The following is a 22,175-nucleotide window of genomic DNA, read 5'->3' on the forward strand; positions in this document are numbered from 1 at the left end:
AGTGCTTCTGGACGGAAGCAAGGGCCTTACCTGGGAGTACAGTAACAGTCTCTCTGTCTCGCAGCCGTTCTGTAAACATGTATTATATGTAACCAGTCAAATTCATTAAAAACTGATAGACTCAAGCACCAACTTACAGTTGAAGTGGGAAGTTTACATACACCTTAGCCAAATACATTTAAACTCAGTTTTTCACAATTCCTGACATTTAATCCTAGTAAAAATTCCTTGTCTTAGGTCAGTTAGGATCCACTTTATTTTAAGAATGTGAAATGTCAGAATAATAGTAGAGAGAATGATTTATTTCAGCTTTTATAACTTTCATCACATTCCCAGTCGGTCAAAAGTTTACATACTCAATTAGTATTTGGTAGTATTGCCTTTTAAATTGTTTAACTCCGGTCAAACGTTTTGGGTAGCCTTCTACAAGCTTCCCACAATAAGTTGGATGAATTGTGGCCCATTCTTCCTGACAGAGCTGGTGTAACTGAGTCAGGTTTGTAGGCCTCCTTGCTCGCACACGCTTTTTCAGTTCTGCCCACAGATTTTCTATAGGATTGAGGTCCTTAAGCCATTTTGCCACAACTTTGGAAGTATGCTTGGGGTCATTGTCCATTTGGAAGACCCATTTGCGACCAAGCTTTAACTTCCTGACTGATGTCTTGATGTTGCTTCAATATATCCACATCATTTTCCRTCCCCATGATGCCATCTATTTTGTGAAGTGCACCAGTCCCTCCTGCAGCAAAGCACCCCCACAACATGATGCTGCCACCCCGTGCTTCACGGTTGGGATGGTGTTATTCGGCTTGCAAGCCTCCCCATTTTTCCTCCAAACATAACAATGGTCATTATGGCCAAACAGTTCTATTTTTGCTTCATCAGACAGAGGACATTTCTTCAAGAAGTACGATCTTTGTCCCCATGTGCAGTTGCAAACCGTAGTCTGGCTTTTTTATGGCGGTTTTGGAGCAGTGGCTTCTTCCTTGCTGAGTGGCCTTTGAGGTTATGTGGATATAGGACTCGTTTTACTGTGGATATAGATACTTTTGTACCTGTTTCCTCCAGCATCTTCACAAGGTCCTTTGCTGTTGTTCTGGGATTGATTTGCACTTTTGGCACCAAAGTACGTTCATTTCTGGTAGTCAGAACGCGTTTCCTTYGTGAGTGGTATGATGGCTGCGTGGTCCCATGGTGTTTATACTTGCATACTATTGTTCGTACAGATGAACGTGGTAACTTCAGGCGTTTAAAAATTGCTCCCAAGGATGAACCAGACTTGTCTACTCAGGTCTACAATTTGTTTTCTAAGGTCTTGGCTGTTTTCCCATGATGTCAAGCAAAGAGGCCCTGAGTTTGAAGCTAGGCCTTGAAATACATCCACAGGTACACCTCCAATTGACTTAAATTATGTCAATTAGCCTATCAGAAGCTTCTAATAGCCATGACATAATTTTCTGGAATTTTCCAAGCAGTTTTGAAGGCACGGTCAACTTGGTGTATGTAAACTTCTGACCCCCTGGAATTGTGAATTATAAGTGAAATAATCTGTCTGTAAACAATTGTTGGAAAAATGACTTGTGTCATGCACAAAGTAGATGTCCTAACCGACTTGCCCAAACTATAGTTTGTTAACAAGAAATTTGTGGAGTGGTTGAAAAACGAGTTTTAATGACTCCAACCTAAGTGTATGTAAACTTCCGACTTCAACTGTATATTCACTTTGACTCATTCTTTAATATATTTCTGTTGAAATACCAGTATGATATACATTAATAAAAATGTACTCACTTTGGACATGAGACTTGCATTTATTTTAGACCTTTTTGTAATCTTACAATAACAATTTTTTTTWATGAGTTTGTTTATACAAAACGTTATTGTATTTGGTCATTCCCATAATGTGGCCATTCAAAGTGTACGGACAGCTGACAGGTTTGTTAATGTGCTGCTCCAACCCAGCAGACTCACCTAGAGGAAAGGGGGATGGACACATTAGTTTTGCTTAAAGTCTGGAAGAACTTTACAGGGAGAGAGCATGCAACCATTGGCCCTGGATAAAATGCTAGCATCACACAAGCTGACTGCCATAGTGAAAGAGGTTTACATAGTGAATCAAGATGGCGCCGACAGACATGGCAGCTCTACTTCTAGCTCCTATTTTTATTTAAATGTTTGTTATTTCTCAAATTATTAGCCCAGAATGTTTTTTGAGTTATTACATACAGCCGGAAATATCTTTTTGGATATTAGAGAGACTGTCACGATCGTCTTGACTTGGAAGAGAGGACCAAAACGCAGCGTGTGAAAAATACATTCTCTTTTATTAGAGAGACGAACAACGAACRAAACAAAACAACAAACTGACGACCGTGAAGCTATATAAACAAATGGTGCTGACACTGACCACTACACAATGACAGACAATTACCCACAAACGCATAATGCCTATGGCTGCCTTAAATATGGCTCCCAATCAGAGACAAATGAAAGACAGCTGTCTCTGATTGAGAAACCACTCAGGCAACCATAGACATACCTAGACACATTCACTAAACACAACCCCATACACTAAACCCAACACCCCTTTACCATATAACCACCCAAGACGAGACAAAAACAAACATTCCCCAGTCACACCCTGACCTAACTAAAATAATAAAGAAAACAAAGAATACTAAGGCCAGGGCTGACAGTACCCCCCCCCCCCAAAGGTGCGGACTCCGACCGCAAAACCTAACATAGAAGGGGAGGTCCGGGGTGGGCCTTCCTATGGCGGCGGCTCGGGTGCGGGACGTGGACCCCACTCCGCCATTGTCAATACCAGCTTTGGTGTCTACTTTGATACTGTGAACCATCAGATCCTCCCTTCCACCCTCTCCGAGTTGGGCAATCTCCGGCGCGGCCCACGCTTTGATTGCATCCTACCTGACAGGTCGCTCCTACCAGGTGGCGTGGCGAGAATCTGTCTCCGCACCACGTGCTCTCACCACTGGTGTCCCCAGGGCTCTGTTCTAGGCCCTCTCCTATTCTCGCTATACACCAAGTCACTTGGCTCTGTCATATCCTCACATGGTTCTATCATTGCTATGCAGACGACACACAATTAATCTTCTCCTTTCCCCCTTCTGATAACCAGGTGTGCGAATCGCATCTCTGCATGTCTGGCAGACATATCATGTGTGATGACGGATCACCACCTCAAGCTGAACCTCGGCAAGACGGAGCTGCTCTTCCTTCCCGGGGAAGGACTGCCCGTTCCATGATCTTTCGCATCACGCTTGACAACTCCGTTGTGTCCTCCTCCCAGAGCGCTAAGAACCTTGGCTGTATCCTGGACAACACCTGTCGTTCTCAACCAACATCAAGGCGGTGACCCGTTCCTGTAGGTTCATGCTCTACAACATTCGCAGAGTACGACCCTGCCTCACACAGGAAGCGGCGCAGGTCCTAATCCAGGCACTTGTCATCTCCCGTCTGGATTACTGCAACTCGCTGTTGCTGGGCTCCCTGCCTGTGCGATTAAACCCTACAACTCATCCAGAACGCCGCAGCCCGTCTGGTGTTCAACCTTCCCAAGTTCTCTCACGTCACCCCGCTCCTCCGCTCTCTCCACTGGCTTCCAGTTGAAGCTCGCATCCGCTACAAGACCATGGTGCTTGCCTACGGAGCTGTGAGGGGAACGGCACCTCCGTACCTTCAGGCTCTGATCAGGCCCTACACCCAAACAAGGGCACTGCGTTCATCACCTCTGGCCTACTCGCCCCCTACCTCTGAGGAAGTACAGCTCCCGCTCAGCCCAGTCAAAACTGTTCGCTGCTCTGGCACCCCAATGGTGGAACAAACTCCCCCACGACGCCAGGTCAGCGGAATCAATCACCACCTTCCGGAGACACCTTAAACCCCACCCCTTTAAGGAATACGATAGGATAAAGTATACTTCTAACCCCCCCCCCCTTAGAGTTAGATGCACTTTGTAAAGTGGTTGTTCCACGGACATCATAAGTGAATGCACCAACTTGTAATCGCTCTGGATAAGAGCGTCTGACTAAATGACTTAAATGTAAATGTGTTTGTCCTGGTAGATCCTGGCTGACTGGCGACTCTGGCAGATCCTGGCTGGCTGGCGACTCTTGCTGCTCATGGCTGGCTGGCGACTCTGGCTGCTCATGGCTGGCTGGGACTCTGTTCTGCTCAGGGCTGGCTGGCGACTCTGGCTGCTCATGGCTGGCTGGCGACTCTGGCTGCTCATGGCTGGCTGGCGACTCTGGCTGCTCATGGCTGGCTGGCGTCTCTGGCTCGGTGCGCATCATGGTGCTGGCGGCTCTCGCTGCTCATGCTGGATGGCGGCTCTGGCTACTATGGCTGTGGCGGCTCTGGCTGCTATGCTGTGGCGGAGGCTCTGGCTGTTCATGGCTGGCTGGCGGAAGGCTCTGGCTGCTCCTGTCTGGCTGGCGGAAGGCTCTGGCTGCTCCTGTCTGGTCTGGCGGAAGCTCTGGCTGCTCCTGTCTGTCTGGTGGAGGCTCTAGCGACTCCTGTCTGGCGGACGGCTCTAGCGGCTCCTGTCTGGCGGACGGCTCTGAAGGCTCAGGACAGACGGGCGGCTTTGAAGGCTCAGGACAGACGGGCGGCTTTGAAGGCTCAGTACAGATGGGCGGCTTTGAAGGCCAGGACAGACGGCAGTTCAGGCGGCGCTTGGCAGACGGACAGCTCAGACGGCGTTGGGCAGACGGGCAGTTCAGCGCCGCTGGGCAGACGGCAGACTCTGGCCGGCTGAGGCGCACTGTAGGCCTGGTGCGTGGTGCGGAACTGGGTACCGGGCTGGACACGCATCTCAGGGCTAGTGCGGGGAGAAGGAACAGGCATACTGGACCTGGAGACGCACATTATAGCTAGTGCGTGGTGCCGGAACTGGTGGTACGGCTGGGGACACGCATTCAGGCTAGTGCGGGGAGGAGGAACAGGGCATACTGGACCCTGGAGACGCACATTAGGCCTAGTGCGGTGCCGGAACTAGTGGTACCGGGCTGGGGACACGCATCTCAGGGCTAGTGCGGGAGAGGAACAGGGCATATTGGACCCTGAGGACGCACATTAGGCCTAGTGCGTGGTGCCGAACTGTGGTACGGGCTGGGGACACGAGCTTCAGGGCTAGTGCGGGGAGGAGGAACAGGGCATACTGGACCCTGGAGACGCACATTAGGCTAGTGCGTGGTGCCGGAACTAGTGGTACCGGGCTGGGGACACGCATCTCAGGGCTAGTGCGGGGAGAGGAACAGGGCATATTGGACCCTGGAGACGCACATAGGCCTAGTGCGTGGTGCCGGAACTGGTGTACGGGCTGGGGACACGCATCTCAGGGCTAGTGCGGGGAGGAGGAACAGGACGTACTGGACTCTGGAGACGCCATTAGCGCTAGTGCGTGGTGCCGGAACTGGTGGGTACCGGGCTGGGACACAGCACCTGAAGGCTAGTGCGGGGAGCAGGAACAGGGCGCACAGGGCTTGGAGACGCACAGGAGGCTTGGTACGTGGTGCCGGAACTGGAGCACTGGTACGAGTGGCTGCCACAGGAGAGTTAGTACGTGGGGCTGCTACAGGAGGTGCAGGACTAGGGAGGCGTACAGGAGGCCTGTTCGTGGGACTGTCATTCCAGACGGTTAGCACCCACCTCAGGACGAGCATGGAGAGCTGACTCAGGTAACATCACTTCCCGCACACGCTCTGTCGGGTGGATTTTGTGCCTCACGCACAACATAGCAGCTCCTCATTTCACTCTCCTCCAAACTCCCCAATAAATCCTTAACAGTCTCTGTATCATTCCCATTGCTCACTCCAATATCAGCCCGACTGGCTCAGGTTCATTCTTAGGGTCCTCACGGGTAGCACGGGAAGTTGACGCAGATCCTATCTGAACTCGCCACACTCCCCATGAGCCCCTCCCCAAGAAATTTTTGGCGTTTCCTCGAGGGCTTCTACCGCGCGTCGTGCTCCTTTCTCCAACTCCATAATCTGTAACCCTCCTCGCACTGCTCAGCGAATCCAGGCAGGCTCCGGCACTTTCTCTGGATCGCACGCCCACCTGTCTATCTCTTCCCAGTTGTTCTCCACTATCCTTTCCGGGTCCATTCCTCCACAAATGTGTTCCCTCCTTTCACGCTGCTTGGTCCTGGTTTGGTGGGTAATTCTGTCACGATCGTCTTGACTTGGAAGACAGGACCAAACGCAGCGTGTGAAAAATACATTCTCTTTATGTAGAGAGACGAACAAAACAAAAACAACAAACTGACGACCGTGAAGCTATATAAACAAATGGTGCTGACACTGACCACTACACAATGACATAGACAATTACCCACAAAACGCATAATGCATATGGCTGCCTTAAATATGGCTCCCAATCAGAGACAAATGAAAGACAGCTGTCTCTGATTGAGAACCACTCAGCAACCATAGACATACCTAGACACATTCATGTCGTGTCTTTGACTAGGCCAGATTAATTGCTATGACATGCTATCTATAAAATAATTTCTCCGTAATTAATATTACTGATTGAACTAATCATGTAAATATTAAATAACTAGAGAGGGACACACGAAATAATATTTATAGAGCTGTTATCTTCCGAATAAACTCTTAAAAGATTTAGTAATATTTTTACTAAATTAGCAGTCACATTAATCGTCATTTTATTCAGTCTCATCTGAAAGTTGTAAGTCTTTGTTATCTGCAAGAACCTGGCTAACAAGTTGAATCAGCAATACAAATTGGGTTTAATTATTTATTTACTAATACCTAACTAATCACACAGAAACACACATCACAATTAAATCATAACTTGAATCACACATTACGTCATACAGAAAAACGTCCCTAGCGGGCGGAATAATATGACAGCTGTTACACAAGAAAAGGCGGGCATTTTAGTGAAAGAGCGGGAGACTGGAACATAGGCTAAGCTGTGCTATCGTAAATACAGTATCTTATGCATTCTAAATTACCGCCCATTTGAAAAGGAAAATGCAATAAATATTTACTCTGAGCTGCGCTTCAGTAGGTTGGTGGTAGAGCGGACCGTGTCGCCAACCCGAGTCCTCTGTCCTTTGGAGAATGGCTCTGGTAGTCACGGATACGTTGTAGTAACGTTGTGTGTAGTAGACGGGGTACTCGGACTGTCCTTCCTAACCTGCATTTAGTGTTGCCAACTCAACGGTTAGGAGATATCACTTCTGTAGTGAATACGAGTTCAAAGTTCATACCATTCACAATCAAAGTCCATGCTGATGTTGGCTTGGTTCTGTAGTTATTATCTGAACCATTCTGACATCGGATCGTCATCCAAAATGTACCCGAACAGGAAGTTATATTCTTGTCAATGGCTTTATATAGTGGAGGGAGAGGGGTGTGTTGAAAAGTTTATAACCCATGCCTCTTCACAGGGGCGGGCCCCTGGTAGAAAAAAGCCAAATTTAGAAAACACAGATCTCTCATTTGGAAGCTAAAATTACATTTCACCTCTTCACAAATAATGTCATATTCAAACATTTCAATTAAACAACAATTCCATGTGAATCCGATACCTCTGACGTTTAGACTTTCCACAGTAGAGTTTATGTCATTCTATCATTGATGAGAATGTGTCAGAGGGCAACCGAACTGACATAATATACCTTAAGTACCACCGCATATGTTCAGTTGGTCGGATTACCAGAATATAGTTCATTTCCCCCCACTTCTGATGTTCTCAGAATCTCTATGTTAACCAAGGGGTTTTCTTATGTCACATCAGTTATAGTAGGGAGAGGGAAAAAGGGGGAAAGAGGTATTTATGATTGTCATAAACCTACCCCCAACCCAACGTCATGACATTCACTAAACACAACCCCATACACTAAACCCAACACCCCCTTTACCATATAACCACCCAAGACGAGTCAAAAACACAAACATTCCCCATGTCACACCCTGACCTAACTAAAATAATAAAGAAAACAAAGAATACTAAGGCCAGGGCGTGACAGAGACGGTAATTCACCGCGTCCGAGTATATTACTCGCTAATGTTCAGTCTTTGGTCAATCAAGTAGAAGAGCTTAGGGTGAGGATCTCCTTCCAGAGAGACATCAGGGACTGTAACATACTCTGTCTCACAGAATCATGGCTCTCTCTGGATATACTGTCCCCGTCTATACACCCAGCTGGATTCTCAGTACATTGCSCAGACAAGAATACAGAACTCCCAGGGAAGAAGAAAGGCGGAGATGTATGTTTCATGATTAACTACTCATGGTGTGATTGTGATAACGTACAGGAACTCAAGTCCTTTTCTTCACCCGACCTAGAATACCTCACAATCAAATGCTGACCACATTACCTCTCGAGAATTCTCTTCGGTTATAGTCACAGCCGTGAATGTAACCTATACCACGACAATCCTCAATGAACTACATTGGACTTTGTGCAAACTGGAAAACACATCCCGGGGCCGCATTTATTGTAGCCAGGGACTTTAACAAAGCAAATCTGAGGAAAACACTACCCAAGTTCTATCAACACATTGCCTGCTGTACTTGTGCTTCAAAAACTCTCAACCATTGTTACTCTCCCTTCCGGGATGGCTACAAGGCCCTCCCTGGCCCTCCCTTCTGCAAATCAGATCACGACTCCATCCTGCTCCTCCCTTCTTTTAGGCAGAAACTCAAACAGGAAGTACCCGTGCTAAGGTCTATTCGACACTTGTCTGACCAATCGGAATCCATGCTTCAAGATTGATTTGATCACGGGGACTGGGATATGTTCCGGGCTGCCTCTGAAGATAACATTGACGTAAACACATTGACGTTGTTCCCACTGTGACTATTTAAACCGACCCAAACCAAAAACCATGGGTAGATGGCAGCATTCGCGCAAAACTGAAATCGCGAACCACCGCATTTAACCATAGCAAGGTGACTGGGAATATGGTTGAATACTAACAGTGCAGTTATGCCCTCTGTAAGGCAATCAAACAGGCAAAACAGTCAGTACAGAGACAAAGTGGAGTTGGAATGCAACGACTCAGACACGAGACGTATGCGGCAGGGACTCCAGACAATCACGGATTACAAAGGGGAAACCAGCCACGTCGCGGACACTGACATCTTGCTCCCTGACAAGCTAAACACCTCCGCCCATTTTGAGGACAACACAGTGCCACTGACGCAGACCGCTCCTGAGGACTGTTGGCATCATTCTCCGTGGCCGACGTGAGTAATACATTTAAGCGTGTTAACCATCACAAGGCTGACGGCCCAGACGGCATCCCTAGCCGCGTCCTCAGAGCATGCACAGACCAGCTGACTGGAATTTTTACGGGCATATTCAATCTCTCCCTATCCCAGTCTGCTGTCCCTACTTGCTTCAAGATGTCCACCATTGTTCAAGATGTCCACCATTGTTCCTGTACCCAAGAAAGCAAAGGTAACTGAACTAAATGWCTATTGCCCCGTAGCACTCACTTCTGTCATCATGAAGATCTTTGAGAGGCTAGTTAAAACTTCTTCGGGATCGGTGTCCCTTCCACAGGACGGTTGAGCTAACGTAGGCTAATGCGACTAGCATGAGGTTGTAAGTAACAAGAACATTTCCCAGGACATAGACATATCTGATATTGGCAGAAAGCTTACACTCTTGTTAATCTAACTGCACTGTCCAATTTACAGTAGCTACTACAGTGAAATAATACCATGCTATTGTTTGAGGAGAGTGCAACATTTTGAACATAATTAATAAACAAATTAGGCACATTTGGGCAGTCTTGATACAACATTTTGAACATAAATGCAATGGTTCATTGGATCAGTCTAAAACTTTGAAAATAAACGTCTGCCTTCTAGTGGCCAAAATCTAAATGGCACCTGGGCTGGAATAATACATTATGGCCTTTCTCTTGCATTTCAGAGATGATGGTACAATAAAAATACAAAAGAACGGTAGATTTTTTATTTGTATTATCTTTTTACTGAGGAGTGGCTTCCATCTGGCCACTCTACCGTAAAGGCCTGATTGGTGGAGTGCTGCAGAAATGGTTGTCCTTCTGGAAAGTTCTACCATCTCCACAGAGGAACTCTGGAGCTCTGTGTGACCATTGGGTTCTTGGTCACCTCCCTGACCAAGGCCCTTCTCCCCCGATTGCCTCAGTTAGGCCGGGCGGCCAGCTCTCGGAAGAGTCTTGGTGGTTACAAACTTCTTCCATTTAAGAATGACGGAGGCCACTGTTCTTGTGGACCTTCAATGTGGCGGAAAAGTTTTGGTACCCTTCCCCAGATCTGTGCCTCGACAAAATCCTGTCTTAGAGCTCTATGGACAATTCCTTCGACCTCATGGCTTGGTTTTTGCTCTGACATGCACTGTCAACTGTGGGACCTTATATAGACAGGCATGTGCCTTTCCAAATCATGTCCAATCAATTGAATTTACCACAGGTGGATTCCAAGTTGTAGAAAATCTCAAGGATGATCAATGGAAACAGGAAACACCTGAGCTCAATTTCGAATCTTATAGCAAAGGGTCTGAATACTTTTGAGCCAATCAGTTGTGTTCTGAAAAGGTAGGGGTGGTATACAGAAGATAGCCTTATTTGGTAAAAGACCAAGTGCATTTTATGGCAAGAACAGCTCAAATATGCAAAGAGAAACATTTTACATTTACATTTACATTTAAGTCATTTAGCAGAAACAACAGTCCATCATTACCTTAAGACATGAAGGTCAGTCAATTCAGAACATTTAAGGAACTTTGAAAGTTTCTTCAAGTGCAGTCGCAAAAACCATTAAGCGCTATGATGAAACATTAGGACCGCCACATGAAAGGAAGACACAGAGTTCTCTGCTGCAGAGGATAAGTTCACCTCAGAAATTGCAGCCCAAATAAATGCTTCACAGAGTTTGAGTAACAGACACATCTCAACATCAACTGTTCAGAGGAGACTGTGTGAATCAGGCCTTCATGGTTGAATTGCTGCGAAAAAAACATTACTAAAGGGCACCAATAATAACTAGAGACTTGCTTGGGCCAAGAAACACGAGCAATGGACATTAGATTGGTGGAAATCTGTCCATTGGTCTGATGAGTCCAAATTTGACATTTTTGGTTCCAACAGCTGTGTCTTTATGAGACGCAGAGTGGGTGAACGGATGATCTCTGCATGTGTGGTTCCCACCGTGAAGCATGGAGGTGGTGTGGGGGTGCTTTACTGGTGACACTGTCAGTGATTTATTTAGAATTCAAGACACACTTAACCAGCATGGCTATCACAGCATTCTGCATTGCTATGCCATCCCATCTGGTTTGTGCTTAGTGGGACTAGCATTTGTTTTTCAACAGGACAATGACCCAACACAACTCCAGGCTGTGTAAGGGCTATTTGACCAAGAAGGAAAGTGATGGAGTGCCGCATCAGATGACCTGGCCTCCACAATCACCTAACCACAACCCAATGTGAGATGGTTTGGGATGAGTTGGTTCGCAGAGTGAAGGAAAAGCAGCCAACAGTTGCTCAGCATATGTAATAACTTCTTCTAGACTGTTGGAAAAGCATTCCAGGTGAAGCTGGTTGAGAGAATGCCAAGAGTGTGCAAAGCCGACATCAAGGCAAAGGTGGCTACTTTGAAGAATCTAAAATATATTTTGATTTGTTTGACACTTCTGTGGTTACTATATGATTCAATATGTGTTATTTCATAGTGTTGATGTCTTAACTATTATTCTACAATGTAGAAAATAGTAAAAATAAAGAAAAACCCTTGAATTAGAGGTGTGTCCAAACTTGTGACTGGTACTGTACATATATTTGTTACTGCTCGAGTAAAACAATCTCTGTCGACCAACACCCTAAGACCGAACAATCGACCAGTCGACTAATTCAAATCAAATCAAATTGATTTATATAGCCCTTCGTTCATCAGCTGATATCTCAAAGTGCTGTACAGAAACACAGCCTAAAACCCCAAACAGCAAGCAATGCAGGTGTAGAAGCACAGTGGCTAGGAAAAACTCCCTAGAAAGGCCAACACCTAGGAAGAAACCTAGAGAGGAACCAGGCGGGGTGGCCAGTCCTCTTCTGGCTGTGCCGGGTGGAGATTATAACAGCACATGGCCAAGATGTTCAAATGTTCATAAATGACCAGCATGGTCAAATAATAATAATCACAGTAGTTGTCGAGGGTGCAGCACCTCAGGAGTAAATGTCAGTTGGCTTTTCATAGCCGATCATTAAGAGTATCTCTACCGCTCCTGCGGTCTCTAGAGAGTTGAAAACAGCAGGTCTGGGACAGGTAGCACGTCCGGTGAACAGGTCAGGGTTCCATAGCCGCAGGCAGAACAGTTGAAACTGGAGCAGCAGCACGGCCAGGTGGACTGGGGACAGTAAGGAGTCATCATGTCATGTCGTCCTGAGGCATGGTCCTAGGGCTCAGGTCCTCCGAGAGAGAGAAAGAGAGAATTAGAGAGAGCATACTTAGAGTCACACAGGACACCGGATAAGACAGAAGTACTCCAGATATAACAAACTAATTGGGGTCAGCCCTACGTCAGATTGACTTTAGATGCAGTATAACATTAGCTAGCTAGCTAAGATTGAGGAGACCACCAGATTTTAGCTAGCTAACGTTAGCATTGCTAGTTGTTTTTGACAAACTTTGCTAGCTTATGGCATCCTTCTAAAATACATTGATGATGGGTGTTTCCTACTAAGTATTTGCCTACTTTAGCAATGTCGTCATATTTCCAAACCATTATAGTGTAATTTAGACTAAACAGTCATTAGCTCCCATTCAGCCATTAGATGCTGTGGCGTCTGTATATCCATTCCTTCGGATTTCGTCTCATTCAATTATCAAATGTTGCCCGTATACTCAATAGAACATGGATGAAGTCAAGTGTCTGACATCCCAACTATGTGTAGTAGTCACATCTACCTAACGTAGCCCACTACCTTTGCGCCTTTACTACATTTTATAGCCGGAGTAGCTATAGGAGTTTTGACTGCTGCTGTGAAGATGTAACTGAACATCTTGGCTAATGGAGTTTTTCTACAGTGACAGATATAGGAGGAGATGTAGTCGGCCACAAGGAACCTCATTCAGGTTATTAGAGGTGTGATTAGAGGGCTTGACAGGTGGCCCTGGGCCAATGGGAGGTCACGGGTGAGGGCTTGGTGGTCAGTTTGTTTAACATGGCCCACTGCTCTACATTTACAATGGATACGTCTTCAACTTTTCTAACGGCCTGCTTCCCCCAACACACTCCTCACATTGAGCTGCTGTGTCTTTTACACATCAATTTGTCTGAATTAAAGGCCCCCTTATAGTTGTCAATCAATGCAATATTTGTTACATGTTAACTACTCTTTTGCTCTTTCCTTCAGTCACACTCAGTACTTCTATCTATCACTCTCCAGGTGCTACAGAGACAGAATATTCCTAGGACCTCCAGAGCCTTCTGACCAACTACCTGCGATCTCTCCAGAGCACAGAGAAGGCTCCACTCATAATAGTATACTTATGGCACCTTCACTAGTGCTGATATAGCATATAATCAAGGGTCACTGGTTGGATTTACTCTACTTCAAAACTTAGGCTTTCTCCCTCTAAATGTCTCCCAGAACTTAATAAAAACTAACCTGCTTCTTTCCCCCTGTCCCCAGGTGAGTCTGCTGGGCCTAGAGCAGCACATCAAAAAACATGCCACCCTGTTGTCAGCAGGCCGTTCCCTGAGGAAGGATACAACGGTCAGGCTTTCAATGGGAGATGACTAAATGCAATAAAGCTGTGTAAAATGTCRCAAAATAATACGTTTTTCATAGCCTGTTGGTCTTCATATTTTTACTAGGGTAACTTAAACTTCAAACAACATGCAGACTTTATCAATCAAGACAACGTATGATTCAAAGTTCTAAAAATCAAGTCTCATGTCCAGGGTGAATACATTTTTATTCATGTATATCAGACACATCACGTCTCAACTAAAATATACTGAATGTACGAGACATTAGGAACACCTGCTCTTTCCATGACAGACTGACCAGGTGAATGCTATGGTCCCTTATTGATTAGCTGAGAAGAAGTGCCTTGGTGGGATTCCTCCATGTTACAATGCTAGCTACCTGGAGATGTACAGTAAACATCACTTTGTATGGGTACCGCCTTCCATTTAGCTAGCCAATYAATTGGATTTTAACAAAAAAGCAGCGCTATGATTGGTCAATAAGGCATATTTGAGTAACATGCTATAGACCCAGACAGAACAATAAGAGGTTTAGTTATAAAAATCTTTCCTATAGACGCTTTTCCAGTACATGACACACTGACGTCACGCACAGATGCGCACTACTCTTGATAGCAGTAACATGCTGACTAGACAGGACAACGCCATTGTGCGCATGTTGATTTTGTCCATCCACACCAGACGCGATCAGCACACACAGGTTGAAATAACAAAACGAACTCTGAAGCAACTATATTAATTTGGGGACAGGTCGAAACATGTAAATACTCATGGCCATTTAGCTCGCTTGCTGTTGCTAGCTAATTTGTCCTGGGATATAAACATTTGGTTGTTATTTTACCTGAAATGCACAAGGTCCTTTTTTTCCTGTATCTTTGTACATTTTTTTTTGCCATTTTGATTCACACAAAAGTGTGTGTTCTCTACTCTGACAATTAATCCACAGAAAAAAGGTGAAACCTAGCTAGTTTCCAGTAATCTCTCCTCCTTCAGTCTCTTTTACTTTTTCTGAGGACTTTATATGGCAGTTGGCAACAAACTTTAAGTTGCATTTCCACCACCAACTAGACTGGAGTGTGGACCCCAGTTCATCTTTCAATCAGCATTCATCATTTGGGTATATTCTTGTAAAAACCAATGAGGAGATTGGAGAGGTGGGACTTGCAGCGTGTGAAGCATAAAGAATAGAACCAAGTTCTATTTTAGCGCCTGGCTACGCAGACGCTGGATGACGAGCACGAGCAGTTTGAATTTTTTGAATAGTATGTATGTGTAAATTTATTTTGCAATGCTCGTGCACGCAACGCTGGCAGTGTGGTCAGCATGTGCAGTAAGAAAGCAATCGCCGTCTGTGCCCATTTTACATCACCCCAAAACTTACATCTAGGCTTTCATATGCTTACAATGATTTGATTATTGCTTGAACAGTCACTACTATTATATTTGGTTGTGATCTTTGCAAAATAACTATTTTGGATGCAGCAATTGTTAGCTAGAATGCTAACGCTCATTGTATTTTTGAATTATTTTTATTATTATGAACAAATACAAAAACAGAAATATACAAACAAGAGTACACSTGCATTGCTTGCTGTTTGGGGTTTTAGGCTGGGTTTCTGTACAGCACTTCGAGATATTAGCTGATGTACGAAGGGCTATATAAAATAAACTTGATTGATTGATTGATTGAGTACAAAAACCTAACATTACATATCAAGATACATTTTCAATTTGTCAAAGTTTTATGGTGCATATTTTTTTTTGTTTTTACATTTACTGATCATTTCAAAATAATATTAAAATCTTAAATAATGTGAAGAGGGGTTTGTTCTCTGCCCACTTGATTTTATGGATAAAGAATCTTCCATGAAAAATAAAACAAATTAGCAATAATTTAATAATAATATTTTAAAAAATCAGGGTGCATATCATATGGATCAAAATAAAACAATGTCAGAGTCTCTCAAATTAACATTAATAGTTAATTATTTTCAAATAAAATCTTCTGACATAAGAACAGTCCCAAAATAAATGGTCAAGAGTTTCTGGGTCACAGCCACAAAATACATATTTGTTATCAACAGCCATTTTGAATCTTGTGTGTAATAAAGGTCTTTACAGTGTAGATTCTATGAATGAGTTTGTATGATAATTCATACATAATTYACCTTATTAGATATACAATATTTGCCGGACAACAATGAGACTTTGTTCCAGTTCACTTGTCCTAGGGCTGCGTTCCAGTAAATTTTAGCAGAGGGAATCGTAACACAGTTTTCTTATATACATGTTATTACATTTATAGTTTAAAATGTACATTCCTTCTAGCTGTATTGATGCTACAAAATCCTCAACAGTTGTACTTTGAGTATTGTTATATTCTCCTAAAAGAAGAATAGCACCTTTAGGTACAGCTCTAACAACTATTTGAAACTCCTCAGGAGTGAATGTAACATTGTGTGTTCTCATGAATTCTGGATAATCATATAGTTGTCCATCATTATTCAATAATTGTTTAACCCAGATAATGCTATTGTCAAACCAGTTCTGGAAAAACAAAGACTTGTTTTTTTATTTTATGTCTTTATTTCAGATTGTATATCTATGTGGGGAAAAAATATGTTTGTACATGAGGTTCCAAGTTAGAAGTACTTGCTTATGAAAGTTAGCAAGCTTAATAGGGATCTTACCCACATCAAAGTTGCATTTGAGTAAGAATTCTAGACCACCAATATGTTGGAATTTTAAATTAGGGATTATATTCCAAATGCAATCCTTATTTCTTAAATAGTGTTGTATCCATTTGATTTTAAAGATTTTATTACAGATTTTAAAATCCAGAGCATTCAACCCTCCCTCACTTTAATTTCACATCAACCATTTTAGTTACTGACAGAGGAACATCCAAGGCAAGGGAGGTATAAACTAATCTGGACAGACCTTTAGATTTTGGCAAAACTACACGTCCAGATAAAGAAAGATCTCTTAATAACAAGGAGTTAAATCTCTTTCCAATTTTCTCTACAACAGGAGAGAAATTTAAGTTGGCCCTTTTCTTTCTGATCTTTGCTAACTTTAATACCAAGATATGGGATCACATCTTTTACAGAGATATTACATACTGAGTTTAAGTCACATCTTTTCAACGCAAATAATTCTCATTTCCTAATATTCAGAAATAAACCAGATACATGTGAGAAGGCATTAATACACTCAATTGCTTTCCTGACTTCATTATGATATATTTTTTTAATGGTCTCGTTTTCTCTTTATCTTGTATCTGAATACCCCATAAATTATCCTTATTGATATGAAGTGCCATATGAAGTGTGACCAATAAAAATAAAAAGGAGAAATTGGGCATCCTAGTTTAATTCCGTGTTTGTCTGTCACACCAGCCTTCGCTTTGGCTCCCCCTCCTGTCCAGCTCAGGCGTTGGGCATTGCCGGCCTTCTTGCTGCAGCCGAACCTGCTGCTGGCAAACGCCCTTCACTCATCAACCCCGGACTTGTCTCGTCATCATTACACACACCTGGTTCCAATCCCCACTATATCACTCTATCACGCTCTCTGTCATTTGTCTTTTGTTGGTCATTGTAAATGTTACTTGTTTTCTTGTGTACTTTATATTTTGCACTTCGGGTTTGTCCCACTTTTATTTATATATATTAGTGCTTTAATAAACTCAGTAGTTCTACACCTGCTCCTGCCTACACCTCTCTACACTTGTGACAATGTCAAATCTCTTCCAGTTCCATGGGATAATTTAACAGAGCTGTTACTAATATTGTAAAATGACTTAAGTACACTTTGAAAATATTGACCAAAACCAAAAAATGTAAGTCTCAAAAGTGTTAAACTGTTTCAAAAGTCTAAAAACAAAATACTAGTTGAATATTATTACATATGTCTGCCCTTCATAAAACCATACCTCAATGATTTGATCAAGACCTTTTTTAAGTCTTTCTGCAAAGATGGATGCAAACAGCTTTCCATCATTGTTCATTAAATGTGATTGGTCTCCAATTTTCTAACATCATAGGCTCTTTGGTTTGGGGATTACAGAAATGAGGCCTTGTGTCATAGAAAAAGGCAGGACCCCCTAAATCAATTGGCTCCTTAAAAACATGAAATATAAATTCAACAATATCCTCCTGAAAATATTCATAGAATTCACTAATAAGGCCATCATTCCCTGGAGATTTGTTCTCTTTTAACTTGCTGATACATTTTTTTTTTCATTAATATAAATACATTCACGAGACTTTTGGAAGTTTTCACCTATGCATTTTGCATAGTCTTTGACAGAGTCTAGAAAGGCAGATATGTCACTAGAACTGATGTAAAGATTACCATAGAATTCTGAAACATATTTTGAAATATCTTCGGGGTTTTAATTTTCTTTGCCATCTATATTAAGTTTATGAATAGAGATGAATTCAGAATTTTTTCGCTCTAGATTGTAAAAGTATTGAGTTTTTTTCACCTTCCTCCAACCATCTCCTTCTTGATCTTACAAATGCCCCTTTTGCTCTCTCTTCATACATTAGGTCCATTTCTAGTTGTAAAGAAAATAGCTGACCCTTTCCTTCTTCATCAAGGTCCTCCAAAGAGATTARAGGAAGTATTTCCTTAAATTTGTCTTCCCTCAATCTTTTAAGTTCAGCTATTTCTTTACCTCTCTTCATGGCTGTTTGTCTTATACTTCATTAAATCCCAATATTTCCCATAAGACTTAAAAAGTTGTGCTTTCCTCCAATTTTCTTGTATAATATCTTTGGCATCCATCTTGAAATTATCTTCCAACAGTCTACTATTGAGTTTACCTCCGATTCGGTTTATTAACTTCAGATCCATTGTCTGCACATGTCTATTGTCTGGACATGTCCTCGTTACTCCAAGTGAAGTCCTTTTTATTAGGAGTTTTAGATATCCAAATATAGACTAATCCAAGACCAAGACATAGATTATTAAACTCAGGATTAACAATGCTGGATCTGTTAGGAKGGGGATATCTAWCAATCATCAAATTTGATTTTAAAATCTCCACCTAAAATAATTTTGATATCCTGAAATACACTTATAACTCCATTAATCTCTTCTTCAAATTCTCGAAATAATATCTGTTGTTTTGTTTGTTGTTGGATGCATAAATATTCCCTAATAAAAACATTTCACTGTTGAAATTCACTGTTAAAATTAACCAACGTCCAGAGTGGTGAGTCTTACTACTGATGACCCATTTAAATGCACCTCTTAAAACTGCTATACCTGCAGATTGGTTGTTGCCATATCATAACCAGATATCGTAACCCCATAGATTTTTCCAAAAAGCTAGATCGGAAGTGTCACGAATCCCGCCGAAGATGGTGCCTCTTCCTGTTCGGGCGGCGCTCGGCGGTCGTCGTCACCGGCCTACTAGCTGCCATCGATTCCCTTCTTTTTGTTTCTGTTAGTTTGGGCTGATTGGGTGCACCTGTTTTGAGTTTAGTTTTGTGGGTAGGCTATTTAAGGGCAGTAGGCCCGCCGGCTTTTGTGCGGSCTTGTTTTCTGTTATTTGGTGTTGGTATTTAAGTGGAAGCTATTTTCCGGACAGTTTAGTCCTGTGTGTTTGGACTGGGATTTTTCATGCGCCCGTTGTGTTGGGCATGACCGTTGTTACTGTCGACAGGAATAAAAATCCACGTCCTGAACTAACCTGCTCTCTGCGCTTGACTCCTCCACCCAGTACTCCTAGAAGCTCTGACAGAAGCCGCCACCAATGGAGTCAGCAGAAGCAGCGACCACCCTCTCCCAACAATGGAGGAGCGCGTCCACCATCATACAGCTGTCCTCCATCGAATCGGGTCAGCGATGGACCAGATGATGGAGAGGATGGAGCGATGGGAGAGGAGTGGTCTCCCGACTCCCTCCCCAGCTCCCCTGCAGACGACGCAACCCACTCCTCCAATGTCATCGGCTGGGACCAGCACATTGCGTCTCACCCCCCCGAGGGAGTACGATGGAGCAGCGGCTGGATGCCAGGGATTTCTGCTCCAGCTTGAGCTCTACCTGGCTACCTGGCATCCGACTCCCTCGGGTGAGGAGAGTGTAAGCCTCCTCGTCTCCTGTTTGTCGGGTAGGGCCCTGGACTGCGCAACGCAGTCTGGACAGCCCAGACTCGGCTCGGGACCACTACCCGGAGTTCACCCGCCGTTTTCGAGCGGTGTTCGACCACCCACCGGAGGCCGAGCGGCGGGTGAGCGACTGTTCCACCTCAGACAGGAGACGAGGAGAGCTCAGGATTTCGCGTTAGAGTTCCGGACCTTGGCTGCTGGTGCGGGGTGGAATGACAGGGCCTTGATAGACCATTACCGTTGCAGCCTCCGGAGGACGTCCGCCGGGAGCTAGCTTGTCGGGACACCACACTCTCTCTCGATGAACTGATAGACATGTCGATCGACTAGATAACCTGCTAGCTGCCCACGGGGTTCAGAGGGGGTCCTGTCAATTCCACCTCCCAGCCCTCCCGCTCCAACTCCGATGGAGTGGGAGGAGCTGCATCTAGGGGGACCGGAGGAGGTGGCTCCTCTTGCACCTACTGTGGCCGGAGAGGACACACTTCGGACCGGTCTGGAGGAGTCCATCTGGGAGTCGAGATGGCAGGCGGAATACTTCTCGGCACCCCAGGTGAGTAGGCACAAGACTCACCCAGAGCTCCCTGTTGGTCACATGTTTTGGTAATTTTTTTCCCTGCGTTTTTCCCCTCTCTCCAGCATAAGGCACTAGTCGACTCAGGCGCAGCTGGGAGTTTTATGGATCGCGGACTCGCCCTTAAGTTGGGTATTCCGCTGGTGCACCTTTCCCGTGCACTCCTTAGATAGCCGACCGTTAGGGTCAGGGCTGGTCAGGGAGGCCACGATTCCGCTGGACATGTTAATGCTGGGGGATCATAGGAGCAGATCAGTTTCACCTTATTGATTCACCTGGGTTTCCAGTGGTGTTGGGGGTCTCCTGGGTAGCCATTCACAATTCCCTCATTTCCTGGAGACAGGGGGCTCTTCAGGGGTGGTCAGATGAGTGTTCAGGTAGGTGTGTGGGAGTTTCCATCGGGGCCACATCGGTGGAGAGTCCAGACCAGGTTTCCACTGTGCGCATTCCCCAGAAATATGCCGATTTGGCTATCGCTTTTAGTAGAAAAAGCGACCAAATTACCACCTCATCGACGGTGGATTGCGTGATAAACCTCCAAGAGAACGCTGCACTTCCCAGGAGTCACGTTGCCCATTGTCACAGGAGGAAACGTTGGATGGGACATATGTCACGGAAGCTCTGAGACAAGGGTTCATTCGGCCCTCCATGTCACCCGTCTCCTCGAGTTTCTTTTTTGTGAGAAAAAAGGAGGGAGGTCGAGGTTATCGAGGTCTCAATTCAATCACAGTGGATTAGTTATCCGCTACCTCTCATCGCTACGGCGATGGAATCATTCCACGGAGCGCGTTTTTTCACAAAACTCGACCTCAGGGGGCGCGTATAATCTGGTGCGTATTCGGGGGAGACGAGTGGAAAACAGCGTTTAGTACCACATCAGGCCACTATGAGTACCTCGTCATGCCGTATGGGTTGAAGAATGCTCCAGCCGTCTTCCATCCTTTGTAGATGAGATTCAGGGACTTGCAGGGGCAGGGTGTGGTAGTATATATTGATGACATCTTGATCTATTCTGCCCACGACGCCGCGCATGTCTCCCTGGTGCGCAGGGTCCTTGGGCGACTGCGTGGAGCATGACCTATACGTCAAGGCTGAGAAATGTGTGTTCTCCAAACAAGCCGTTTCCTTCCTGGGTTATCGCATTTCCACCTCGGGGTGGTGATGGAGTGTGACCGCATTAACGCGTGCGTAATTTGCCGACTCCGACCACAGTAAAAGGAAGTGCAGCGGTTTTTAGGGTTTGCCAATTACTACCGGAGGTTTATCCGGGGTTTGGTCAAGTGGCGGCGCCCATTACCTCACTGCTGAAGGGTGCGTCTACGGTGGTCGGCTGAGGCAGATGGAGCCTTCAACCAGTTGGAAGGCACGGTTTACTGAGGCTCCCGTGTTGCGCATCCGAGCCTTCGTTAGCGTTCATAGTGAGGTGGATGCGTCCGGGCTGGTGTTGGAGCCGTCTATCACATCGCTCGGGCACGCCACGAAGCTCCGTCCCTGAGCTTTCTTTTCTAAGAAGCTGGGTCCGGCGGAGCGAACTATGATGTGGGGGACGGGAGTTACATGCATGGTAAAAGCCCTGAAGGTTGGAGACACTGGCTTGAGGGGCTAAATACCCTTTCTCATCTGGACAGACCACCGCAATCTGGAGTATATCCGAGCGGCGAAGAGACTGAATCCGCGTCAGGCTAGGTGGCCATGTTCTTTACACGCTTTGATTTACGAT

Source organism: Salvelinus sp. IW2-2015, unplaced genomic scaffold (genome assembly GCF_002910315.2).
Source record: "Salvelinus sp. IW2-2015 unplaced genomic scaffold, ASM291031v2 Un_scaffold358, whole genome shotgun sequence".
NCBI classification, from domain to species: domain Eukaryota; kingdom Metazoa; phylum Chordata; class Actinopteri; order Salmoniformes; family Salmonidae; genus Salvelinus; species Salvelinus sp. IW2-2015.